The sequence below is a fragment of the Phyllostomus discolor genome, chromosome 5, assembly GCF_004126475.2.
Source record: "Phyllostomus discolor isolate MPI-MPIP mPhyDis1 chromosome 5, mPhyDis1.pri.v3, whole genome shotgun sequence".
NCBI lineage: Eukaryota > Metazoa > Chordata > Mammalia > Chiroptera > Phyllostomidae > Phyllostomus > Phyllostomus discolor.
In genome coordinates, this window is record NC_040907.2 from 140,283,328 (window position 1) to 140,296,767 (window position 13,440).

Here is a 13,440-nt window from a genome sequence, read left to right on the forward strand (position 1 = left end):
GTGAGGGATCCTAGACCTGCTATAGACCCTCAAGCCCAGCGTTCCAGTGCCAGGAAGAGAAGTCTCCACAACTTTTGGCTGTGAAAAGCAGCAGAGACTGTGGCTGAGTGAGACAGGGCTTGTGAAATCCCAGGCAGTTTCTCTTAAAGGGCCCATGCACAGACTTTTGCACTCACTCACTCTCTCTCAGCTCCAGCTCTGGGGCAGCAGTTCAAAAGGCACCAGGGACATATGGAGAGAAACTGAATTGTCTGGCATCGGGGTGAGAGTTAGAGGGACAGCTTTCTCTCAAATAGAAGTGCTGGCAGAGGCCATTGCTCTTTTTCTGAGCCCTCCTTGCACAGAGCCAGCAGGTGGACACCAAATCTGAGTCTCCATCAATCTGGTTATCCCTGTTTATCCCACCCTCGTGATTCCCTGAGACCCCACCTCATACAACTTACAGACCCACATAAACCATTTCAAGTGGCTTTTCCATACAAATGGCCTCTTGGCTCATGCTTCAGACTTTTCTAAAATCTTTCAAACAAGCAGCATCTGGTCACAGCATGCCCTGCCCTTTTACTAAGTGGCCCCAGGCCTGGCACTAGTGGCAGCTGGACGTGATTTATAAATTGGCTTTTTCTGGGCACCTCCAAAATACAGCACAAGAAATAGCAGCCATCTGAAGATCAGTTTGTAGGTCATGCCAGGTGACCAAGAACAGGACAAAAGTAGCAACTGACTTTGGCTTATACCTCTGAAGATACCCCACAGCCAGCACACCCAGTGGACAGCTTCATACTACACCAGAGCACCAACCAAACACCTACACAATTGAAATACTTAAGGAATGGATTCAATGAGCAATAGGGCCCACTAAAGTAAGCCCTGCTCTGTGGTGTCTGCCTGTGCACAGCTGATCCTCCACAGTGGTCACAAACAATCCTTGTAGCCAATCAGCCTGGGGATAATTCCTTCCCATTGATGTGCCAATAGCAATCAAAGTTCAACTACAACAGGAAGGTGCACACAGCCCAAACTGGGGCACACCTGGAGTGCCCAGCTTGGGTGATTGGGGAGGCTGTGCCACTGGATAAGCCCAGTCTACCAAGCCCAGGTAATTTAGCAGCACTACCTAATACAGAGAAACAGAAAAGGAAAGCAGCCAAACTGAGGAGACAAAAAAACAAGTCCCAAGTGAAACAGCAAGCAAAACTCCAGAAAAAGAACTAAAGAAAATGGAGGCATAAGTGAGTTATAGGGATGCTCAGTGAACTTAGGGAAAGAGTGGAACTCAGTGAGAATTTCAACAAAAAGATAGGAAACATAAAGAAAAAGACAAAGAAATAGAAAACATAAATAACCAGTCAGAAATGAAGAATACATTAACTAAAATGAAGAATGCATTACAGGGAATCAATAGTGGAGTAGATGAAGCCAAGGAGGGTATCAGAGATTTGGACAATAAGGAAACAGAATGCACCCAATCAGAACAGAAAAAAAATCCAAAAATATGAGGACAGTATAAGAAGACTATGGGACAACTTCAAGTACACCAACATTTGTATCATGGGGGTGCCAGAAAGAGAAAAGAAAGAGCAAGGAATTGAAAACCTATATAAACAAATGATGATGAAAAACTTCCCCAAACTGGTGAAAGAAAGAGACATACAAGTCCATGAAGTGCAGAGAATCCCAAACAAAATGAGCCCAAAGAGGCCCACACTAAGACACATCATAATTAAAATGCCAAAGTTTAAAAGCAAAGAGACAATCTCAAGAGTAGCAAGAGAAAAGCAGTTACTTACCTACAAGGGAGCTCTTCTAAGACTGTCAGCTCATTTCTCAGTAGGAACTTTGCAGGCCAGAAGGGTCTGACAAAAAAATATTCAAAGTGGTGGAAAGCAAGGACCTACAGCCAAGATACATCTACACAGCAAAGCTATCATTTAGAATCAAGGGATATATAAAGAGCTTCCAGAAAGAAAAAGCTAAAGAAATTCACCACCACCAAACCAGTATTATGTGAAATGTTAAAATGTCTTCTTTAAAAAGAAGAAAAGATAAAAAAATATGAATAATAAAATGCCAATAAACACCAACCTATCAACAAGTACTATGGATGAAAATAGATTAAGCGCTCCAATAAAAACACTCCTGGAGGCCGAGGGGCAAAGAGGACAATATCTGTACATGTGCTCTCTATAAGAGGCTCATTTCATATTGAAAGACATACACAGACTGAAAAAATAGGGATGGAAAAAATATTCATGAAAATGGAAACAAAGGAAAAAAAGCTGGGGTATCAATACTTATACCAGACAACATAGACTTTAAAACAAAGGCCATATAACAAGAGACAAAGATGGAACTAGGTATTCCACTTTTGGGTATTTATCTGAAGAAATACAAAATACTAGATCAAAAAGATACATACACCCATATGTTGATGGAAGCATTATTTACAATAGCCAAGAAATGAAAGCAACCTAAGTGTTCATCAATAGATGAACTGATAAAGAAGAAGTGGTGCATCTATACAGTGGAATATGATTCAGCCATAAAGAGGAATGAACACTTGCCATCTAAAACAACATAGAAGGGCCTAGAGGGTATTGTGCTAAGCAAATAAGTCAGACAGAGGAAGACAAATGCCATATGATTTCACTTATATATGGAATCTAAAAAATAAAATAAATGAACAAACAGAACAGAAACAGACTCATAAACACAGAGAACATTTTGATGGTTGCCAGATGGGAGGAGCTTGGGGGGATGGGGGAATTAAAAAGCACAAATTGGTCATTACAGAACAGTCACAGGGATGTAAAGTACAGCAGAGGGAATGCAGTTGATGATATTGTAATAACTATGTATTGTGTCAGATGGGTGGTAGATTTCACAGGGTGATCCCTTAGTAAGTTATACAATGTTTAATCACTGGGGTATACACCTGAAATTTAATACTGTATGTCAACTGTAATTGAAAACTAGAACAAATTATTTAAAGTCAAAAAATAAAATAAATTAAAAAAATAGGCTATGTGTTCTTTTAAAGAGAATGGTAGTTCACCTGTTTCTACACAGAGACTATTGGTCATTTTCAGGGACACAGGTGCTGCTCAGAGCAACCACAGGGTCTGGAAGGGTTAAAGGCATCCTCCTGAACTACCCAGGCACCAAAGACACACAGCCTTCCTGGACTGGAACTGCCTGCAACACCTCGCTTTTGCCCTTTGTGCACTCCTTATTCAAAGGACTATAAACATGGTTTCGAATGCTGTACTATAATTAATAAAAGGAAATATAACTGAATAAGGGCACTAAAAGCTAGAGTATGTAAAATATTTTTAAATATCTGCTATGGTTTAAAATAGAAAATTGCTAAGTAAGAACATTTATTAAAATGAAAGCACTTGTTCTATGTGTGGTTACTTCATGGGAAAAATGATGCAGTAGTAAACACACAGACTAAGGCTGGCGATGTGAACCCTTGATCCCTGAATCCTACAACTCTCCAAACATCCCACACTTTAAATTTATGAACCTCTCAGTTTGCCTTTCTCCTTCCTTTGCTCCAGGCAAAAATGTACTTACTCTGCTTGGAAAGAGACACCAACCTTCCTATATTCCAGACATGATCTTAAGCACTGTATATACACCGAATCTCTCAGCTCTCACTGCAGTCCTCCGAGGTAGGTGCTGTGACTGCCAAGCCCCATTTTCCAGATGAGGAAATTTAGGAACAAGGAGATTTGTAACTTGTCCAGGGACACTAAGATAGTAAGGGCAGAGGTAGCAGAAAACTTTTATAGAGTTCAAGCTCTCAGCCAGTATCCTATGCTCTTTCTTTGAGAAGCCTTTATGATTCCCTCAGAATGCATCGATCTTATAACTTATGATGTTTTCCAAAGTATTTCTAGAGGTTACATTTAATTCATATCTTCCTACACACACTAAAATGTAAGTTTCTTAAAGAAAGGAGCCGAATCTCATTTTACATTTCTTCCCATCCCAACTCTATTACAAATAATCTATAAAAGTAAATCAGAAAATATATACTAAATAAATTAGATGTAGATAAGTTTTGTAAGGCTTAGAATATATTAATAACCTTTTTCTTGACTATGAAATATCATGCCTTTTCTCTGCCTCTGTCTATTAAAACAAAAGTCTCCCAACATTTCTAAGATACTTCTCTTTGAAAGTCTGGCAAGGGACTATCTTTCTTTCTCAATTTGGGTACTTTAACTTCTTAAAGAATAGTACATATATTTATTATTATTTTGTTTGACTTTTAGTTCCTATCTATGACAGTAGGTGGTAAATTAAAGAAGTAAAGCATTCTGTATATTCATTCATTTATTAAACAAATAATCTTGAATATCTACACCAGTTAGGTATTACATTAGATAAAAGACAGAATTTCTGCTCTCTAAGAACTCACAGTAGGAAACCAGCAATTTCAGACCAACATGGCAGTTAGTTTGCAAGAACACTGTGTATGATATTGTGGCAGAAAAAAGAGATGGAAGCTGATGGAAAAGTTGAAAGTGCTTCATGAACAACAGGTAATTGTGCATCCATTATTCTAGAAAATAGTGATTCCCATGGCAGGCTAGAATTCTATTAAATTTGCCAGGAGGTTATCGGTATGTTATTGCAATGTAGAAAGAATGGTAAATGCCCATCTTTCTGTGCTTCCCAGCTTCTCCCTCACTGTACATGATTAATGTTTTCATTGCATGAACTGTGTGGAAGACTGGCTGGTAGAGAATGGGTGTGAGCAGATCACACAGAGCCAATGCAAAGGCTGCCTGAGAAGTGTGGTTCCCACAAACAACACACATCTGGCCTACTGGACATTTGAAATGAGTCAAGATGAGCCTCGGTGGACCCAAGTTTGAGTGGCACCCTGTAATTACCAAGATTGAGCTGCCCAGCTCTGTCAGTTCTAAATCTCATTTCTCACTGATTCCTCCCCACTCTGTGGCCACAGAGTCTCCAAGCCAGCACTTTGGGGAGACAGCAGCATAAGTGACTGGGAAGGTCATCCTGCTTTTGTAAATACTGAGGAGACTACACGTGAAATGGAGATAGCAAGTAATTAGTAAGACATTGTTTTATCCAATCCTCATTTAATATTACATTGGTTCTATCTTCTGGCTCTCCAGTGTATTGAAATAGGAAAAAAGAAATGAAAAGATTCTCATATTGAATATCATGGAAATTTTAAGAGTGGGTGAAGAAAAACTTTTTTTGCAATGCTATTTGATTCTCTTATAACCCATATTCATGAACCAATCCTGCAAATGTGGCATTTAAATAAATCATCTGAGAATAAAAAGTAAAAAACAAAAAAGTGAAAGCTCAGTGGATACTATGCTTTTTACATAAGGCACAAGAAAAAAGAGAACTATAGGGAATAAAAGAAGTTGGACTTCTAGATGTTTAGGGGTTTTCAATCACTTTTTATTTTTCTAAGAGCAAATCTTACTAATGGTTAATTCCTGTCTCATGCTGACAGTTTACAAATAAGAATAGCAAGGTCCCATTTCAGAGCAGACAGTGTGGAGCCCTCCTCAAAAGCATTTTCAAATTAGAGTGGCAGTGCTTCACAAGCATTCCTGGCAGTAAAGGATAAATATTAATGCTTCAAGAACACAATAAACTAGATCTACAGTCTTCTACCCACCCTGCCCCACCATAAGAGCAAAAATAGGCCTCCTGCAGTCAGACTTTTTATCTTTTCGATTTTTACATTCATAAGAGAAAAAAGAATATGTAACTCTTGTTCATAAGAATTGTACTTCCATTGATAATACCATGTCATCTGATATTATGCACCAGATTCCCCACAAATCCAGATGTAAAAAGACATTATACATTAGCATATGTTCAATAGAAACGTTTATTTATTTTTTCTAAATGGTATGGAATTGAGAAGGCTCAGACCAAGTCATGTAGCATGGCTTGATGACAGATCCACGTGGCGAATTTTGGTTCAGTTTGTAGGACAATTGTCTTCAGTTCCTCAAAGTATTGTGTTGCAACCTGAGTGATATGAAGGGGCTGATCCACCCATTAAAATACATCATCTTCAGTTTGCTTCTTTATGTTTCTTTACATCAGGGAGAAGATCTTCAATTAAGATAGTAATTAAAGGATTCTAATGTTCTAAATGTAGAGCTGTTAATTTTTAGAATGCTTGTTCTTCCCCTCTGAGTACATGGTTTCATTTAAGTTTAGGGGGAAAGGACTTGAAAAAAGTTCTTATGAGGTTCTGAATATCACCTTCCAATTTGGCAAACTTCTGACCACAGAGCTACTTAAATAAAGAAGAAAAGAAAAAAAAAATCTTTCAATTATCCAGCTATCTTGTCAGGTGTCACCTGGGACTGAGAGTAAACATTCCTGACAGTGTTGAATGACGTCATGGACAAAACAGTTGTTCCCCAAAGGGACAAAAGACACTATCCTCCCCAGATTCAGAGTCACTTCCAAAGGCAGCCGGAAGAAGCACCCTATTCCCCTGAAAGCTGGCAACAGTCAGCAGTGCCCTGGCTGCACGTGGAGTACAACCCACATCTCTGGCCATGTCATTGGGCCCTCGGCCTCACAGTTGAGCAGCTTGCACAGGTAAGAATAGACAACCTGCATGCCCCAGGCAGGCAGAGAGCTGAACCAAGTTCTCAGCACACAACAGTGAAAGCAAGAAGAAAATATCCATCTGGGTGGACAAAAGATTGACAACAAATGGGTACCCCAAAATCAAATTCTGGATTTGGAAAGGAAGAGACAATGTGAAAATTTCTCTTCCTCTTGACTGGGGACTACAGAAACCCAACAGAGCTAACTCTGATAGAAGTCTCACCCTTTGTTAACTTCTGTCGGTTTTCCTAGGATCCCATCTGCAGGATCCTAAGGAAGTTGGGTAGAAAGTATAGCCCTGATATCTATTAGATTTCAAAAAGTCTTCCATTAATTTTAATTTTAGTTTCCCCTTGGCTGTTTAAGGGAGTAACTGGTATCAGTTTATTGGAGAATCCCTCAGAATCCTGTCAAACCTGGGATGGGCCAAAATGGGGGCCTTCTTCCGGGGTAGGTATGTGGTGTTTGAAATGGTATCTGAAAGGATTTGACAAAAACCTTTGAGGACAACATTTTCTCCAGAGCCCCAGTTACTTGCAAATGGGACACTGATTTCTGGGCCAGCATTTTGTTGATGAACCCCTAGGAGAGTGCAAAGGGGAGGCCCAGGTGTCTGAGGTTCTGGCCCTGGAGCAGCTGCAGTTGTAAGGCTTTAACTTGGTGAACTTCTGTTTATGTTCTTATAGTCTTTTCAGAGTAGGGGGGCAATTCAGAATAGTAGATTTGGAGCACTCAGTTAAAAGAAGAGAAAGAGAGTAGTAGTAGGAGTCTTGTCAGCCTTACAGTCTTTTGTTTTAGGACAGTTGCTTATGGAACAGGTTATGTTGACACAGCCAGCCAACCTCAAGAAAATTAGTTCTGAGAGTCCCATTAGCACTAGATCTATTATTCCTTTCATGAGATTTCTTTATAGCAGTATAGCAGTGGACTCCCTGATGGCTTTTAATAGTCTGACTTACACCTACTTAGGTTTAGATTTGAATGGCCAAACAGTTCAAATATCTTGTTTTAATTTATTTCCCCAAATCCCCAAGCCAAGGCTGAGCCCCCTGATGGCTGGCACCTGCTGCAGACTTCCAATATAACTATCCTGGAGGCTTTCTGGGATCCCAGAACCTTTCTGCATTAGCAAACCCTGCAATATTCCAGGAACCCAGACCATTTCTGGGAATTTTAGCAAACCCCAGAAAGTGGTCTCAGAATATTTATTGATATATATTTAATATGTCTTATTACATATTTTTTTAAAAAAATTGGGAAGGAAGGGAGAAAGAGGGAGAGAAACATCAGTTGGATGCCTCTCGCACATGTACCAACTAGGGACTTGACCCACAACCCAGGAATGTGCCCTGACCAGGAATCGAGCCAGCTCTTTTGCTATCTTTTGGTTTGTGGGAAGATGCTCAGCGAACTGAGCCACACTGGTCAGGGCCACACACACACACACACACACACACACACATTTGGCCCTACAAGGAAGAAACAAATAGAAATATCTAGCTGAGGTCACATAGTCAACTTTGTTCTAGGTGAGAAGGCCCAGAGGTGGTTTGAGGATTGGCTGCCTGAATATACAATGTGTCCTCACTGAACACCCATTCGTTCTTGGAAACTGTGACTTTAAGCAAAACAATGTTCAATGAAACCAATTTTACCATAGGCTAATTAATATAAACAAGAGTTAAGTGCCTATAGCTTATTTGTAGTCACAAAAACATTATCAAACTTTTAAATGAAGACCCAAACCTTTCTCCTATTAACCATTGAAATAAATATGAGCTATATAGACATTTAGGAAAGATGAATAAAAACAAGTGAGATCATGACTTTCTACCCCACTTATTCCACTTGAGGGTTGCAGCTGGTGGAGTCTCGCCCAGCAGCTCAGGGGCCCGGTGGGAAACCACCCTGGACAGGACGCCCTCCCATGCAGGGCCACTCACACTCACCTGCACTCACCCAGACTGGGGCAGCGTAGACACGCTTATTCACCTCACAGAAAGTTTTGGGATGTGGGAAGAAACCCAAGTTGGCAGAGAAAATCCACACACACAGACAGTGGCCCTATATGGGGATTTAGTCTGTTATAACTAAACCAAATGACGTTGAAGGAAACATTATTTGAGGACATGCTACACTGCTTTTGTGGACAGGTGGAGCATTTAACAGCAAAGTTTGTTAGTTTCGGTTTGCTGGGATAGCACCCTGGGCAGGAGCAGCTCCATTTGGGGGCTAAAGGTTATTTTAATACCTGTTAAAAGATAAACTGAGGCATACTAAAAATGTGAGAGTTTATTTGAGCATTTACGGATGCAAACTGGGCAGAAGCGCTGACGGACAGGAGCCTGGGGCACAGAAAGGACCCTGATTAGCTAGAAGGGAGTAAAGCCTGGTTGCCCTTTTGTAATTGGTTAATCATAGCATTTTGATTTTGTAATCTTGAGGCATTTCCGAAATTTGATTTTGGTTTGCTCGGGTAGGCCACCTTGGTTTAAAACCACCTCCGTGTAGGGTGTCAGGTGGGTACGAGAAATATCAAGGGCAGCGCTTTGTAAAGAATATAATTGTCTCACCGCTACACTGTACACCAGAAACTAATACAAAATAATATTGCACGTAAACTGCAATTGAAAAATAAAATAAAATGAAACAGCCCAGTCCAATAGCCTCCTTGTTTAATTAATCTAAAAGGCCTCAATGAGAACAAGTACCTCACAAGAGCAAGCTCTCGGGAAAGAGCAGCTGTTTTTATTGTTGCTTGGTTAGTGTTATTGTTATCACCAGCAGCATGCTACTCAAGAGTCAGGCAAGGTTTTGATCTGCCTGTGCATTAAACAGTGTGAAAGGGGGTGGGGTGGCAATAAAAAGCGTCAGATGAATCCAGTGCCTAACCTGGCTCTGCCCCTGCTTGCATGACCTTGGGAAAGTGGCTTAATCTCTCTTCTCTTATTTAATGTGAGGATAATAACTGTTCTTACTTTAGGTGATTTTTGTGAGGATTAAAGAAGGTTTTAGGTGAAGTTCTGAGTATCATTTCTGGTTTATAATTAAGTGCTCAGTGTTCGTAATTATTAACATTATGATTTATTTTGTTATTCAGTCTCAGTGAAGGATGGTCCTGACAAGAGGGTCCTAAAAGTTGATCCAAGATAAAAGGGAAAAAAAATTAGAGATTTTAGAAAGGTCATTTGAAATCTATTACAAAGGAACAAAAGCAATAAAATCTGAATGGGTGGGCAGAAGAAGACACAAACACTCTCTAAAAACAATAAGAGGTGAATAAAAAGGCTTAAGAAGAGATTTCCTTATTTTATTTACTTAAGCAACATTTTATAATGCTCACTAAGGCCCAGGCACTGCTGTAAACACTTCACAAACATTAATTTACATAATCCCAATAATCCTATGAAGCAGATACTGTTTTTTATCGATTTTACAGCTAAGGAGGAAAGAGAGGCCAGATGTCCAGTAATGTACCAGAAGTCACACAACTGGCCAGTAGCAGAGACACTATTTGAAGCCACAGATAGGCTCTAGAATCTGTATATTTACCCATTTTATTATTCAGAGAAGCTTCTCTCTGATATATGCTTGAATGTGCGCTGGAAAAGAAGACGAGAACAAAAGCATTGCTAGGTTTTACCCAGATACATCTAAGATTTTAAGATATGATCCACCGAAATGAATCTTGATCAGCTCCTACAAGTTGGACTCCAAGAGTAACAGTCTAGGACAACTCTCTAGGGGTCTGTGAGAAGAGCATTCTTCCAGTAAAACTTCAGTGTGGCAGACTAGAGCGTAAATGTGAATATAGAGGGCAAATTGGCAATATGTGCCAAAAGAGTTAAAATTTTGCTTATAATTTGATCCAGAATTTATAGCTTTTATAATAACTTTAAGAAAGTATATAAACTTTTTCGGTAAGGATGTTTATTGTATGGGTGTTCATAAAAAATTAATGACATCAAAAGTGAATTAAATGTCTAATGACAAGAGACAGCTAAGTAATTTATAACATATCCACCAAGTGCGATAAAATGCCCTCATTAATATATGTAGCAGCAGAATGTTTAAAAACAATGACACGGACAAGTGCATAGAAAAAATGACAAAGAATATATTCTAAAATATGGGGATTATAGGAGTAAAATAATTGATTTTAATTTTTACATGTTTATGTATTTTCATTTTTATAAATTTGTTCCAGTAAACTTCTGTAATCAAAGAAAAATTTCATTTGTTTTTTTAGTGTAAAAATGTGTTCCTCATCCTAGGAGTCCCAAAAGGGCAAACTCAGAATCCCCAGAACCTCACACCAATAACCAGAGACTGGACTGGACACGATTTGTTGAGTATCCTTTCCTACTCCATCGCTTTGTTTTACACAGTTTTGTTTTGGGTTTTGCTGTAGTGATATACAGCACATGATTCTCCCCAGCAAATGCATATTATTTATTCCAGAACTTTCTTAAAGCCCCAAGGCTCTGAATACTTTCCTGTTTGTGAGCTGAGATGGATACCAAAAAATTAAAAAAAAAAACTTAAAGGCATCCTTTGCTTTTCTTCTTGAATCTTGTAGCCTAAAGGAACGCTGCCCATTACTGCCTTCAGTAGTGATGGACATGTTTTATATTTGTGCTGTACCTTACGGTAGCCACTAGACACATGAGCTATTGCATATTTGAAATGTGGCAAGGCTGAGAAACTGAATTTCTAATTTTATTTAATTCTAATTAATCAAATTTAAATAGCCATGTGTAAACTGTAGTAAACAGCGCATGACTAACGAGTTCAGGCACAGTGGCTTGATGTTTGTTTTCTGGACTTTACTCTGGACCCTTCCATATTTTCCAAATGAAAGCACCTACTCAACACTTATCACTCATTTATTTACTTACTTACTTATTTACTACTATAAAAATTTTAGCAAGTTTGCAAGTCAGTCTTGGTACTAAAATCTATAGACTTAGTTTGCTAACAAGACTGAGTTGCACATGTAGTTTAACAGAAATAAATATTTTCTTGTCCCAAACTGCATCTTTCACATTTTGCTTCACAAAAGACCACAAAGGGAAAAAAAAAAGATGGATTCTAGTTCCTTCAATCATTTTGTGCTATATTGAAACTGTGCTTATGAGCATATTTAATTTTGTATGAGATCTCATCAAAGGTCCCTTTCTTCACTGGGTGCTTTCAGTTCTTCCAAAATCCATCCTTTAGACTGAAAAGTAGATTTCTCCTGTTTAAGATTCTCTTCCTGAACAGACAGGTATTGGTTGATCCCTCAAAGCATAAAACCTTATTCATCTGAGAAATGGAAATTAGGTTAGGACTTTCCTACTAACTATTCAGAAGAAAACACAATATGTTTTCATATTTAAATTCTATCGGGCATTTACTATATCTAAACCATTGTACTAGGTACTGTGGATGATTAAAGATTAGGAAGACTTGGTCCCTGCCTTCAACAGAACCCCAAATTGTATAGAATCCAAATAGAATTACCACGTGACTTCACTTTCTTAGAAAACATGACTCCATCACTCCTTTTTTTCCCCTAAAGTAGACAGAGTTTATCCTTTTTGTTTATTCCCATTCTGCCACACCCTCCCCTTTGGCAACCATCAGGTTGTTCTCTGCATCTATGGGTTTGCTTCTGTTTTGTTTTGTTTATTAATTTATTTTGCTTTTTTAGATTCTACCTATAGGTGAGATGATATGGTATTTGTCTTTTTCTCTCTGATTTGTTTTACTTAGCATAGTACCCTCTAGGTCCATCCATGTTGCTGCAAATGGCAAAATTTCATTATTTATGACCGAATAATATTTTACTGTATGTATGTTCACATCTTCTTTATCCAATTGTCTGTTGATGGCTACCTAGGTTGCTTGCATATCTCGGCTACTACTAGTAACACTTCAGTGAACATAGGAGTGTATATACCTTTTCAAAATAAAGTTTTTGTTTTCATTGGATAAATAAGTAGGACCCAGAAGTAGAATTGCTGGATTGTATGACCACTCTATTTTTAACATTTTTAATCTCCATGCTGTTTTCCATAATGGTTGCACTAATTTACAATCCCACCAACAGAGCATGAGGGTAACTTTTTTTTCTACATCCTCACCAATGCTTGTTTGTTGATTTATTGATAGCCATTCTTACCTCTGTGAAGTGATATATAATTGTGGTTTTAATTTGCATCTCTCTGATGATTAGTTATATTGAGAATCTTTTCATGTCCCTCAGCCATCGATATGCTCTCTTTGGAGAAGTGTCCTTTCAGGTCCTCTGCCCATTTTGAAATTGGGTTTTTTTTTGGTGTTAATTTGCATGAATTTCTTATATATTTTTGATGTTAACCCCTTATCAAATGTATTATTTATGAATATCTTCTCCCATCAGTAGGTTGATTTTCATTTTGTTTTCCTTCTCTGTGCAAAACCTTTTTAGCTTGATGCAGTCCCACTTGTTAATTTTTTCTTTTGTTTTTTGTGCTTAAAGAGATATGTACAGAAAGATGTTGCTAAGAGCAATGTTGAAGAGTTTACTGCCTATGTTTTCCTCTAGGAGTTTTATAGTTTCAGGTCCAACGTTTAAGTCTTTAATCCATTTTAAATATATTTTTATATGGTAAAAGAAAGGGGTCCAATTTTATTTTCTTTTTGCAAGTATCTGTCCAGTTTTCCCAACACCACTTATTGAGAAGACTGTCTTTATCCTGCCCATCCCCCAGCTTTCCTGAAGCATTTGAAAGGAAATGAGAGGAATAAGAAGAGCAGGGCCATTTTAGTATATCTTTGCAC